The sequence below is a fragment of the Antechinus flavipes genome, chromosome 3 (assembly GCF_016432865.1).
Source record: "Antechinus flavipes isolate AdamAnt ecotype Samford, QLD, Australia chromosome 3, AdamAnt_v2, whole genome shotgun sequence".
Classification (NCBI taxonomy): domain Eukaryota; kingdom Metazoa; phylum Chordata; class Mammalia; order Dasyuromorphia; family Dasyuridae; genus Antechinus; species Antechinus flavipes.
The window spans coordinates 570581951-570595222 of NC_067400.1; the positions used below are offsets into that span (position 1 = coordinate 570581951).

Here is a 13272-nt window from a genome sequence, read left to right on the forward strand (position 1 = left end):
TTTCTATATCTTATATTTATTGGTTTACCTGCGAACATGTAGTACCCCTCCCCATAACATATAAATGAACACTATTACCTTTGCATTTGCTCCCCCAGTACCTACCTAGCACACACTAGGTAATTCATGCTTACTGACTAATTAGAAACCAGTGAGAAAGAAATGTATAAGTTTATAACTTGTTCTATCAAATCTCTTTGAAAACAAAGGTAGGTGCTTCTGAATCCAATTCTCCCTATGCAACAAGAGAACTTCGGTTCTGCAAACATATATTGTATCTAGGATATACTGCAACATATCCAACATATAAAGGACTGCTTGCCATCTAGGGGAGGGGGTGGAGGGAGGGAGGGAAAAAAAAAATCGGAACAGAAACGAGTGTCAATATAAAGTAATTATTAAATAAAAATTTAAAAATAAAGAAAGAAAGAAAGAAAAAAAAAAAAGAAAACAAAGGTAGGTGGCAGGAGGGGCAGCATGGCATACCAAAAAGAGCTGTGCATTTAAAATCAATCAAGTGACAGATTCCTATGTTTATTACTTAAAACTTATGTAATTCCAGGGAATAGTTATTAAAGATAAATATTTTATGGCTAGCAGGCCCCACAGATGGTAGGATAATCTAGAATGAAAAGGTCCCAGTTGCTGAGGGAAGTTCTAGAAGTAGGTAGCAATATTTTAATGTCTAGAAAGTCAGAAACAGGATCAAAAAAAAAAAAAAAAAAAAACAGAAAAGTGGAGACAATCCTCACTCTCTAAGAGCTCCCATTTTAATAGAGAAGACAACACAGATTTGGGATGCAAATCACAAGAAAGTATTCCATGTCCTCTGGGTCCAGTGGAAAGGCAGGCAGTAATGCATCTTCTTTAAGTCATTTCTACTGATAAAATTACATCTATTGATGATTTTGAACCTTTAATTAGATCGTGTCAAAACCTTTAGTAATAAGGAAATATATTACAGACCTAGGCAAGAGTGAGCAGAAAAGAATAGGACAAGTAATAGAAATATGAGACACAGAAAAACAGCCACCCTTGGGAGGGGAGTGATTATGTATATATGTATGTATGTATGTATGCACTCATAAATAGATAGACACAAATAGCATATACAGAAAAGAAAATTGAGCCAGGTTGTAGAGAGCTTTAAAAAGATGAGCTCATATAGTAGAATTTTAGCATTTGTGCAAAGATCAAAGTAGGAAGAAATTTGGAATAGAGACCCATAAAAAGACTATTGTAATAGTTCAGGAAAAAGGGATGATGAGAGCCTAAACTAGGATAGTGGTCCTTGTGAACAAAGAAGAGGACAAGAGAGAGATGTTATGAGGTAAAAATAACAAGATCTGACAAATGACTGGATTTGTATGGTGAAGGAAAATGAAGTATAACATTTTAGTTATGAACTTGGATTACTAGAAGAATGATAATGCTAGAAAGAAACTAGTTCAAAAGAGGAAGAAAAGATAATAAAAAGCTAAAATCTGTAACTGAATTCACGTTCCTAGGCAGCACACTTTCTGAAATTTCATCAATGACAATGAAAAAGCAAATCAACTAAAGTAGCCCAATACTTGCTTTGGGAAGGTAGCAACAAGGAAGAGGTAGTAACTCTTTACAAATGGGAGACTTCTTAAGGGAATTCTTCTTAGGGAAAAGCTTCTTAAAGGGAATTAGAGATTCCAAGAACTGAAGATGAGAATGGAGTCAAAGTTCTAGCCAAAGTCAATAAGGTTGGACATGCTGAGATAAATTTTTCAGACAACTCACAACTAATACCAATTTCTCAATTCCTTATTATATCCAATGAAAAATAATGGTTTATGATAATACTGGTTATGATATAGACAAACACTATAACATGGAACAGAATAGAATAGAAACTTAAAGATTCAATCAGGAGAGAAATGTACATACTATGTAAGACATTAATATTGGTTTAGATGTATGTTTACATGTGGGTAAATGTGTATGTGTCTGAGGATATGTGGATATGCATGCATGTAGGTCTATGGATGTATGTATGTATGTGCAAATATATCTGTACTTAACTATAGTCTGCTTGGGGAAGGTGAAGAGGATGAAAGGGGAAAAATAGAACAAAGTAAAAAGTACACAGAGAACAAAAGAATCCTACAAGAAAGCAAAGATGGACACTAAAGAATATAATTTCTTCTATTATGCTTTCTTGAACTAGAAATTTATTGTTGTGTATTTTGAATCCTCCCTGATGGGCACACAATAATGTTTCATTTTGTTTTCCTTTTCTGTTTTTCTTTGTCCTATTCTATTTTTTCTTTTTTTTTTGTATTTAGTTCAATAAATTTTTTAAAACAAATATTAGCTCTATGGCAAAACCTTTAGCTAAATATGGACCTATATATTAACTACATGTTAACAACAATGTAAACCACAAAGTAATTTAGAAAGGTAAGCTAACATTACAATACTGCATCTATTATTGTTGTACCAAATTGTCTGTTATCACACAAGAATTTCGTTAAATATATTTAAGTTTTTTGAAGAAACTAAAAAAAAAAAAAAAAAAAAAAAATCTCCTTTCCCAACATATGGCATTATGGCACAGTAAACAAGAAAACAACCTTTCAGTCAGGAAAATGTAGATTCAAATTCTCTCTGGGACATATACTGAGTGACCATGGAAAAGTCACTTAACACCTTTCAATACCCTCAGTCAACTCTTTAAACTGCACATAAAATTTTAGATCTCCATATTTACGCCAATGAAATCACAAATCTGGACAAAAATAAATGCAAAAAAGGCACCATATAATATCTCTGAAAGAAACATTTGCAGTTATCAGTTTTTGTCACTTAAAGTGAAACAGCTACCTAAGGTATCAAGAAAGGTACCTTAAAATAGGTAGAATCCTATTTTACAGAATATGATTAAAATATAACTAGGCTATTTCCATATCTCAACAGATGGCTCCCAATAATAGTGTTTTGCTAATCTGGTTGTAACAAATTCTATTAAACCAAAAATTCTCTAAAACAGGTGCCTTCACCAATCTCCTCAGAAATCAATTTCTATAGAAAATTGTGGGAACTGAGTATGGATCACAAGATGAAATTTTCATTATTTTTGTTGTTTGCATTTTATTTTCTTTGTCATTTTTCTTCCTGTTTGATTTGATTTTTCTTGTACAGCAAGTTAATTGTATAAATATGTATGCATATATTGGATTTAATATAAAAAATACATTCTTTAGGTTTATGATTTAAAAAAGAAAATCTATAACAAAAACATTGAGCTATGGTTCTTATGATCTGCAGCATAGCTTTACAAATTAAGATATTCTTAAAATCTGAAATTTTATAAAATATTTATAGTTGTGGTTTGTAGGTATTAAACTCTTTCAGGAAGTGATGGCCTTATACAAATGTAAAGAGCAAGAGAAAAAAAAAGTAATAAAGCAATGAGGGCGGTCCAAACAAAGTATTAAATAAAAACAGGCCAGCTTCCTAAGCCAGAGTGTCTGAATAGTGAAAATGTAGAATAAGATATATAACAAATCAAACAATAAGGATAGATGAAAATGAAACAGGTTCTGAGTTTCTTTTAAACTCTTTTAAAAGGAACAAAAATTTTAAATAAACAAGTAATTGGAAAACAAATCTTAAGACACTATAAGCAATAGACACTAATTTAAATGTTTACTTCTGTCCTGACTACTCCTCTACTCCAAATTCTTCAATTTTCTCCACTAAAAAAAAAAAAAAATTTCTTAGTCTCGTATTTAGGATTTTTCCACAAGCTAGTTCCAACCTATCTTTCCACTTGTTTTACACTACTCCTCCTTCATATACTCTACATTATATTCTTATAAACTTCAATTGACATTTATGTAGTGGTTTATGGTTTAATCAAAGTCTATTTTTTTTAGTATTATTTCTATTTTATAGGTATGGAAAGGGATCATTAAGAGAATTGCCAAAGGTCACAGAACTAGTGACAGGATATGAATTTAGGCCTCCTGCCTCCAAGTCTATCACTCTTCCCACTATATCAGATTGCTTCTCCAACTAGAAGACTACTCATCATCCACTAATCTTATACTGTGCTCTCTTCTGTCTCCATAGATTCATACATGCTTTTTATGCATTCTGTCCACACTTTTACCTGCTGCATTTTTCTTTCATCAATACGCAGCTGAGAAGCCATCTCCTACATAAAGTCTTTTAAGGATCAAGAGATACAGAAGTAGAGGTAAAGGCCTTCAATCCTAACACAAATCTCTCACCAAGTGGTGTTAAATAGCAGAGCTAAGATTGGAACCAAGATGGTCAGACAATTCCAAATCCAGAGAATGCTCTTTTCAGGGCATCACTCTTCCTCTTTACTACATGCTGCTTCTTTCGGATCCTCTCTTACTCCAAATAAAAAGTGATCACTCTCCTGGAATTTTCATATGACCTATCTTGATCTCTCCTTCACCGTTATAATCTCCTAACTTAGGACAACAACAACACACACGTATATGTGTATGTATGTGTATGTAAGTACATATGTATGCATATATAGATGTATGGGGGGGGGTGTGTGGGTGTGGGTGTGGGTGTGTGTGTGTGTGTGTGTATGTGTGTGGCTGAGTCCAACTCTATTATTTTACAGATAAGGAAACTCAAACCCAGAGAGGCAAAGTGATTTGTAATAATAATAATTTGTAATAATAAGAGATATAATTCAAACCTAGTCACTCATTCTACTGCACCTTACATCAGACTTGTATAGATGTATATACTATATCCTCTCCTTTTAGATTATAAGCTTCTTGAGACAAAGTTCTTTCTTGTCTTTCTTCGTCTCCCTAGCACCTATATAAAATGTTATGGATGAAGTGGGGATATACATGAAGGAAGAGATTTTGAAGCCAGAGTTCACTACACAATTGAAATTATAAATCTGATCAGTAACAACAACAACAACAACAACAAATCCTTTGGACTTAACATTTATCACTCAAATTAATTTTTTTAAACCTAAATTAAGTCCAAAAAGAGATAGCTTTCTATGTGCCAATTGCCTGCCATTGGTACTACTCACACCTGTTGCTTTGAGAAGTTATTATATCAATTCTAACAAACTTTTTAAAAGGACTGATTTTATCGCGTTTCTCATGCTCTGGGCCAAAACACTTTTTCCTGGCCATCATTCACCTATATGTAAATATGTCCTCCCCACCAAATAGAAATTCCTAGAGGGCAGGAATTTACTTTATATCTAAAGACTTAGCAAATTGCCTGGTACATTCATTCACAAGACTGAATCCACAAATCATACAGATAAGCAAGTTTAACTACCTAATAATCACATCTCTATAAGAAAAACTATCTTAAATGGCAATTACTAGAACACCATCTATTTATGTTGTTTTTCCATATAAAATTCATAAATTCAATCCTGACCTTGATCTTCAGTCTCACATCACTGTCTGCTAAATTTTTAAAATTAAATGTCCGAGACACATCTTAAACTCAACTTTCCCCCAAATCACTGTCTTTTCCCCAAAACCATCTGCTCTTCCAAACTTCCCTATTTCTGTCAAAGGAACCACCCCTCCTTCCTGTGTCTTGATACTTCTTGACTTCCTCAAGGCTTCACATCCCAAATCAATTGCCAAATGTTGCCATTTCTATCTCTAGTATCAAATATAAACTCCTTTGTTTAGTTTTTAAAAGTCCAAAACTAACTGAACTGCCACCTAAATCGCAAGATTTACTGGACATTACTTCCCCTGCCTGCACTTAGAATTCCTGCTAAATTGGCCTTCTCTCTGTTCCTCCCTTACAACACTCCTATGTACCTTTACATTGGCCATTCACAAGCCCATAATGCTTCTTTTTTAATTAATTCAGAAAACTTTCTTTAAGACCTACCTTAAGCACTATTTATTTTCTGCAAAAGTTTTCCTTATCCTTCAACTGCTTATGTGTTCCTCAACATATTATCTTGTATTTATTTTGTATATCTTTTAATTTATTCATATCAAGCTGAATATATTTGTAGAACTACCTATTTCTCTCATTAGAATATAAACTCATTGCAAAGAGAGATTGCTTCATTCTTTTTTAACTACTTTTAACTACTATAGGCAGCTAAGTAGTACTCTAGATAGAGAACTGCATATTAGTTGTGTCATCCTGGGCAAGTCACTTAACTTCTGTCTACCTTAATTTCCTCATCTCAAATAGAGATAATAATAGTGCCTACTTCCTAGGGTTGTTGTGGAGAATAAACAAGATATTATTTAGAGTACTATTATTATTATTATGTCTCCATCCACCTAGCATAATGCATGACACCTAATAGACACTTATGTGCTTCATGGTTGATTGATAGATAACCTACTGAGAGGGGAAAAGAGGATTGAAACTAACTGTTAAAAGTATTTAGGAAGCAAACTACAGACAGACTGAAGATCTCCAATCCATCTTAGGTATATCCACTGAAAATTAATAGTTCCCCAAAACTTAAAAAATTTCCTTTTCTTCCTTTTTTACATAATTAATATGGAACAATCTCAAAGTCAGAAACATACTCTGGGAATTAAGAGTTGAAAAAAGGATTAGGCAAGTACAATAAGGACAAAATATGAAACTATGGTTTGAAAGTAAGGAATGTATTTGGTTAAAAGTTCAAAGGAAAAACTGCTGTTAAAAATATAGTTCTGCAAGAAAGAAAACAAGAGTTATCAAGCATGATGTTAATTAAATGGGGTAGTAGGCACTTGCAATTCAGATAAGTTTATCATTAGATAGGCATTAAAAACTAAAAGCGAAGAACTTAAAAGGAAAAAATTTAATAATTACCACATCAGGATTAGCTGTGATGGACTTGGTACTTTTCAACAATGAGATGATTTAGGCTAATTCCAATAGACTTGTGATTGAGAGAGCCATGTGCATCCAGAAAGAGAATTATGGGGGCTGAGTGTGGATGTGGATCATAACTTAGTATTTTCCCTTTGTTGTTGTTGTTTGCTTACTTGTTTTTTCTCACTCATTTTTCTCTTTTTTATCTGATTTTTCTTGTGCAACATTATAAATATGGAAATATGTTTAGAAGAATTGCACATGTTTAACCTATATTGGACCACTACTTAGTTGCTGGCTAGAGGAAAGGGCAAGGTGGGGAGGGAGAAAAATATGGAACACAAGGTTTTGCAAAAGTGAATGTTGAAAACTATATGCATGTGTCTGAGAAATAAAAAGAATTACCACATCAGGCCATGTTGCAGCAGATCCTTCAAATGAATCTGTTTTATGAGGTTGTCATTTTTCACCCTAAACCACTGGGCATTGATATCTATCTTCCCTAATTAGAAGGGAGGGCTCTTGAGATCAGAGAAGAAAAGGGAAAGAACAAGCATTTATTAAGCACCTACTATGTGCCAGCTACTGTGCTTATAATAAGCACTTTTCAAATATTATCTGAGCTTAGAGAGATTTGTAAAGACAGAATTTGTCTTGCTGTACACTAGGACTTAGCACAGGGTATCTTCTGGATTGTTATCCTTCTAAACCTCCACACCTCAAATGACACTATCATCTACCATTTTTTTCTAGAAATTCTTCTCTTTTGTTTCAGCAACATGTCCATCTTTCCCCTAACCTTCAGCTTACTGTTGTCTCCAGAGCAGAGTCCAATTTAGGGGTGAGCAACAGGCCACAACAAGCAGGGGAGACACTTTAATAAAAATACTTTACAAATGTGAATATTTAAGGTCAAAAAATTCTGCTCTCCATGACACATAGGCCCATATTCTATGTTAAGTTTTACTTGGCTCAAAGACTCTATCTCTGTGAAGTACAGGAAAATCAAATTTCAAATCCTGCCTTCAGAGCACAAATGCTTCATCTAATCTCAGCTGCCTAGTTCAGATCTAGGACCTTTGTTTTTCTTCTTGATCCTTTTCAAGATTAATTCATTCCCATGATTTTCACCCTTGCAGACGATTTTTTAAAAATTATAGCTTTTTGTTGACAAAACATCTGCACGGGTAATTTTTCAATATTGACCCTTGCAAAAACCTTTGTTACAACTTTTCCCCTCCTTCCGTCCATCCCCTCCCCTAAATGGCAGGTGGTCCCATATATGTTAAACATGTTAAAGTATATGCTAAATACAACATATGTATACATATTTTTCAATTCACAAGTGAACATTTCATCTACTACTTCAAATTCTAGGCAATCCAAGCACATATGGCTACTAGAAAAATTTCCCATGTATTAGCAATTTTCATTGTTACTACACTCCTCTAAGTTAGTTAGAGCCAACAATGGCTCCCCATTACCTAATTTATCAATATCAAACTTGAAGAAAGCTTTCCAATTCAACCTCATATCTTATATCACCTAATTCATTTTTCATATTCATCAATAGGCTTTCTGTTTCAGCCAAGTAAATATGCTTGGAATTTCCTGTCTGTAGTTTGCTCATTCTCACCTTCTTACCCTCAAATATGCCATTCCCTTCTAGAAAATGCCTTCTTTTGCACTGCCAATCCACATCCCTCCACTCTAAAAACCACCTACACTTTTGCTATCCTCAAACCATTATTCTAATAGCCAAATGTTTACAAACCAAACAACAAGAATGCATGAAAATGAAAATCCCAGTTGGAAGCTGTTACTTTAAAAAAAAAAAAAAAAAAAAAACCTTCTGAAAACTAGGTACTTATATTTATAGTTTGCACTTGCTTAGACATAGCTTGGATTTTATTTTAAGTTTATAAGAATTACGGCTTTTATTTTCTTATTTCTCTACAAAATTCAGTCAGTTCTCAAACTTTGATTTAAGAAAACTAAGCAAATCTAAGTGAATCATTCCCTATTTTCATGAAAAAATAAAACGGGTATAACTTCTTATCAATGAGGGAAGCAAACAAAGAAAGAAAATCCTAACAATTATATTAACAGCTCTCCTTCCAATAACAAGAATCAGTTATTACCCCCCCCAAAAGAAATTTTAAGAAAAAGAAAAAATAATTGCAATGGCCATGGGAGTGGGGGGAAGGGGAGAAATATAAACAAGGCCTGATGGAAGAAAAGCAGTTATATTACACTTTTTATGATTAAAAATGTGATCCTACCCAGTAAGCACTGGGAACCAAACTGAGGAAGTGGACAGGGCTAAAATAGAAATAAGAAAATGACACTCCCCGCAAAGGCCTGAAAAATAAGACAACCAATTCAATAGTGCAAAAAAAAAAAAAAAAAAAAAATTAACACTAACACACACACAAAAAAAATAGTCCTCAGAACGGTACAAGAAATGGTTAACCAACTCCAATATGCTACATAACCAGAAAAGAGGAGAAAAAAATGCTTTTCCTGAACCAATGCAAAAATTAACTGCCTCACAAAGAATTCAAATAATTCAAATAAACCTAAGAATTCCATACATACATAAGTAGCCCAAAACCAAGAGAAAAGTGAATTGGACATAAAGATGCTCAGGAGACAAAAAAGTAGTGTTGTGTTTTTTTTTTCCTCCAGCTGCCAGGAAAGTGGCTGACTGAGACTAATACCTGACCAATGTATAACTAAGCATATAATAATACCTCTACAGCATGCAAACATATAATTCCTCTACAGAGAAAAGGATATGTTAACTTACAAAAACCCAGCAAAAGCAATAATTTATATCTCACAGCCTACGTCAACTTTCAATTTATGTCAATATCCACCTAGGAACAAAAAAATTGTACAAGACAGGACGAGAAACCCATCCCCAAATACAGAAAACCACAGAAGATTGAAAAATTCTGTAGACAAGTAACAATATTTAAATCCCGTTAAGAAAGGACATATGAGCAGTAAAGGAGAAATGAGGGGTAGGGATGGGGGAAGGGAAGTGTCAAGAATAGGAATGCCCTTCTAAGCGTCTCGACACCCCCTCCCCCCTTGAAAAGGTGAAACCTGACTAATCTCTTCCTTCTCTCACCTGGCAGCAACCCAAAAGCTTCAAGTGTCTCCCCATCTCCACTAAAGCAACCAAGCCCCAATCATCAATCCTATCTAAGACCCTCATCCTTCCAAGGCATAAGAAGGGAAAAAAGTGGGGGGGAGGGGCGAGGGGGATTTGGACGGAGGGAACAGGGGACACACCACGTGGGCAGGATGCAAACACATCCAGGACAGAAACACGTCTGCACAGAGCAGCTGCCGACCGGGGTTGGCCCGATCACCAGCAAAGGACACGGGGACAGACAGGATGGGTGGGAGGCCGCACGATCCGGCCATCCCGAGGAAGGGCAGGAGCGCAGGAGGTGTGAAGTACTCCCGAAAAGCCGCATCCTACCGAGGTTCAGTCCTCCCAGGGTACTGGAAGCTCCCCAGAGAAGGGGCGGAGGAGAGGGGCGCGGCGCCCCGCGGCGCAGGGGCCCGGCGGGGGAGGGGCGCGCACCGCCCTCTGAGGGGCAGCAGCAGCTGAGAGGGGGAGGGGGAGAAACATGAGGGAGGGGAGAGAAGGGGAGGGGAGGGGGAGGGGCGGCCGCTGCCCTCGAGCCTCCGCAGGCCCGCCCGCCCGGCTCTGTTCCCCCCGCCCCCTTGGCGGCCAGTGAGCGGGTAGCAAGGACTCCACACCGGGCCGTACTCGGCCCCGACCCCGGGGATGCCCCAGCCCCGCCTCCCACTCCGGCCGTCCGAGGGGCTTGTCCTCACCTCAGGCTTCGGAGGCCGGGGCGGCCCAACCGAGCCCCGGCCCGCTCCGTGAGTATGCGTGCCCCCCAGGAAAGGCCCCAACGGCAGCTGAAGTGAGCGAGCGGCCAAGAAACAGAGCAGCGCCCACGGTGGCGGCGATAGCGACGGCTACGACGGCGGCGGCGGCAGCAGCGGGAGCAGCCAACATCCGGGGCCGCGCACCCGGAACTACTTCCCTCCTCCGGCCCCCCCCCCTTTCCTCCTCTTCCCACTACCCACTCCCGCAGGCGGCGGCGGCGACGTCGCCGCGCCTTCGTCCGGGCGTCGGCACCGCCTCTTCCCGCGTTCCGGTCCTTCTTTGACTACAGCACAATGATCGCTCTCCGAGATCCCTCCGCTGGGAGAAATAGTGCTCCGGGCCCCGCTAGTCGACTCCCAGCGGCTTTGCCCTTGGACGCGGCGGGCGGCTGCGAGTGGGGGCGGACGATTCCGAAGTCTCGAAATTGCCGCTCAGCGGGCAGCCTGACGACCCCTAGCGGCAGGGAGGGGAGAAGAAGGGAGTCTGAGGTCCGGGAGAACCGAGCTTGGAAGCCTCTGCGGGCACCGGAGGCAAGACGGTCTGGCCACCGCAAAAAGCTTGATCCTCGTGGGATTTAAGGCGGAAAATGGACCTTGGGGAATGTCTGACGCACACGCCCCTTCCTTCATTTAACAGATGGAGAAACGGAGGATTAGAGAGGTTGAGGGACTTAACTAATGTCACACAGTCAACAAGTAGGAGTGGAAATTGATGCCCCTCTTTGCTACGGTTCGCACGGGATGTCTCCTATTCCTGAAGTGCCCGCCCTCTCGGCCCCCCCGGACACTCCAGTTTCTTTTAAATCCCGCCTTCTGCTGGAGAGCTCGTTCTTCCCTGCTCCCCACTCCTAGTGCCTTCCCTCTAGGAGTCCCTAACGTATTTATCGAATTTATACTTAGTCTTTTGCAGCTTGTCTCCCCCCATTACAATGGAAGCTTGAGGCAGGACCAGTTTACTTTGAGGGGTAGGGTTTTTGCCCCTTTCTTTGCTTTCTTTTTCCCTCCCCAATGCAGTGCCTGATAGATAGTAAGTGCTATAGAAATGCTTAGCTATTACTTGATTTGTATGTACTTAGTCTTTGGCATGAAGTGTTTGTTGACTGATTTGTTGAACTGATGCAGTAATAAGTAGCAAAGCCAGGATTTGCTCCCAGAGCAGCTAAAAAATGATTTTAAAAGATGAGACCTTAAAAATCATATAATCCTGTCCCTGTGTTTTGTTAAGGACGAAACTGAGACCCGAAAAAAGAGATTATCCAGTCCCACAGGCAGAAAGTAACTGAGCCTAAATTCTAAACCAGATACTCTGAGCCCCAAACCATTCATTGCTCAGCTGGCCAGAACTGATTTGGAGCAGTGGAATTCCAGTCGCTTAGAGGCAATCAATCAATCAGCAAGTATTTATTTAGCAGCTATCCCTTGCTAGACATTGTTCCTGTTAGGGTTCTAAAAAAGGCTCTAAGAGTCAAAAACTCAGGGAAGCAGAAGAAAGGTAGTTTTAAAGGTTATGTATAAGTATTGGGGCAGAGGGATCCTGGTGAATCATAGAGTTTTCAGTTCAGCTCTAAGAGCCCTTATGTTCTTCTACACACACACCTGAATTGCCCGGTGAGCAGCATAGTAAAATTGAAAGGACTATATTTGACATCAGGAAAACTTAGGATCGAATCCCTCATTTGCCATTGTGATTCTGAGCAATTTAACTGTATTCTCTGGGTCCCAGTTTCTAGTTTTTATGTTAGAATATGGAACGGAAGAAGGGTGGATAGAAGGTTGGATTAATCCACCTGAACTCCCTTCCAACTTTTAATCTGTGTTTCTGTACTGCTAATAATAATATCCCTCCCTAATGGATTCCCTTCTATCCAGTAATTTAACAAATGTTTATTTAGCAATTACTGTATAGGTGCCCTTGGCCAGTGAATCCACAGATTTACTAATGAAAAAGTAAACGAACTTTAAAATAATAGATTTTCGGACTGGCCTGGGGCTGGGAAACAGGATACTACTATCTCCCCAATTAAACAATAAACTCCTTATTTATGTATTAAATCATAACACTTCGCATGATACTGTATATGCCTTGTAGGTGGTCAGTACATTTCTACTGAACTGAAAATTAACTTGACTATCCTGTGTTGTTTACTGGTATATTAGTCATCTTTCACAAAGGTGAGGTCCCTTTTATTTTGTTTTATTTGGCTCATAGCCTATCACATAGGAAAGAGCTTATGTCAGTAGGAAAAACCTCTCTCTGCATACTCACTGGATGAACTGATAAAATGAGTGAGAAAACAAAGAAGTCCAACCAAAATGACCTCATGAGCAGAGCCTTTCTTTGAACTCACCACCTTCCATATTTGGAATGGATGTTCCTCTTTCCTAGGCCTCAGAACCCCTAGCTTCCTTAAGGTACAGCTCAGGTGCCATCACATACCAGCCCTTTTATGGCCGCTGGGTAATTTTAGATCCTTAATTCCCTAAGAATGTTCTCTTCTTTCCCCTCCCCTAGTCCTAATGCCC

The 13272-nt window shown here is 38.4% G+C and overlaps 1 protein-coding gene across 2 annotated transcripts in view; it reads right to left on the reverse strand.

Moving 5' to 3' along the window:
• FOXJ3 (forkhead box J3) overlaps positions 1–12806 on the reverse strand; it is a 145002-nt gene extending 132196 nt beyond the window's left edge. The window contains exon 1 of one of the 2 annotated variants that reach the window (XM_051987914.1): positions 10693–12806. The gene's annotated coding sequence lies outside the window, so the exon portion shown is untranslated. The remainder of the gene's footprint in view (positions 1–10692) is intronic. The other variant, XM_051987915.1, reaches the window with a different exon arrangement.
• Between the last annotated feature and the right edge of the window lie 466 nt (positions 12807–13272).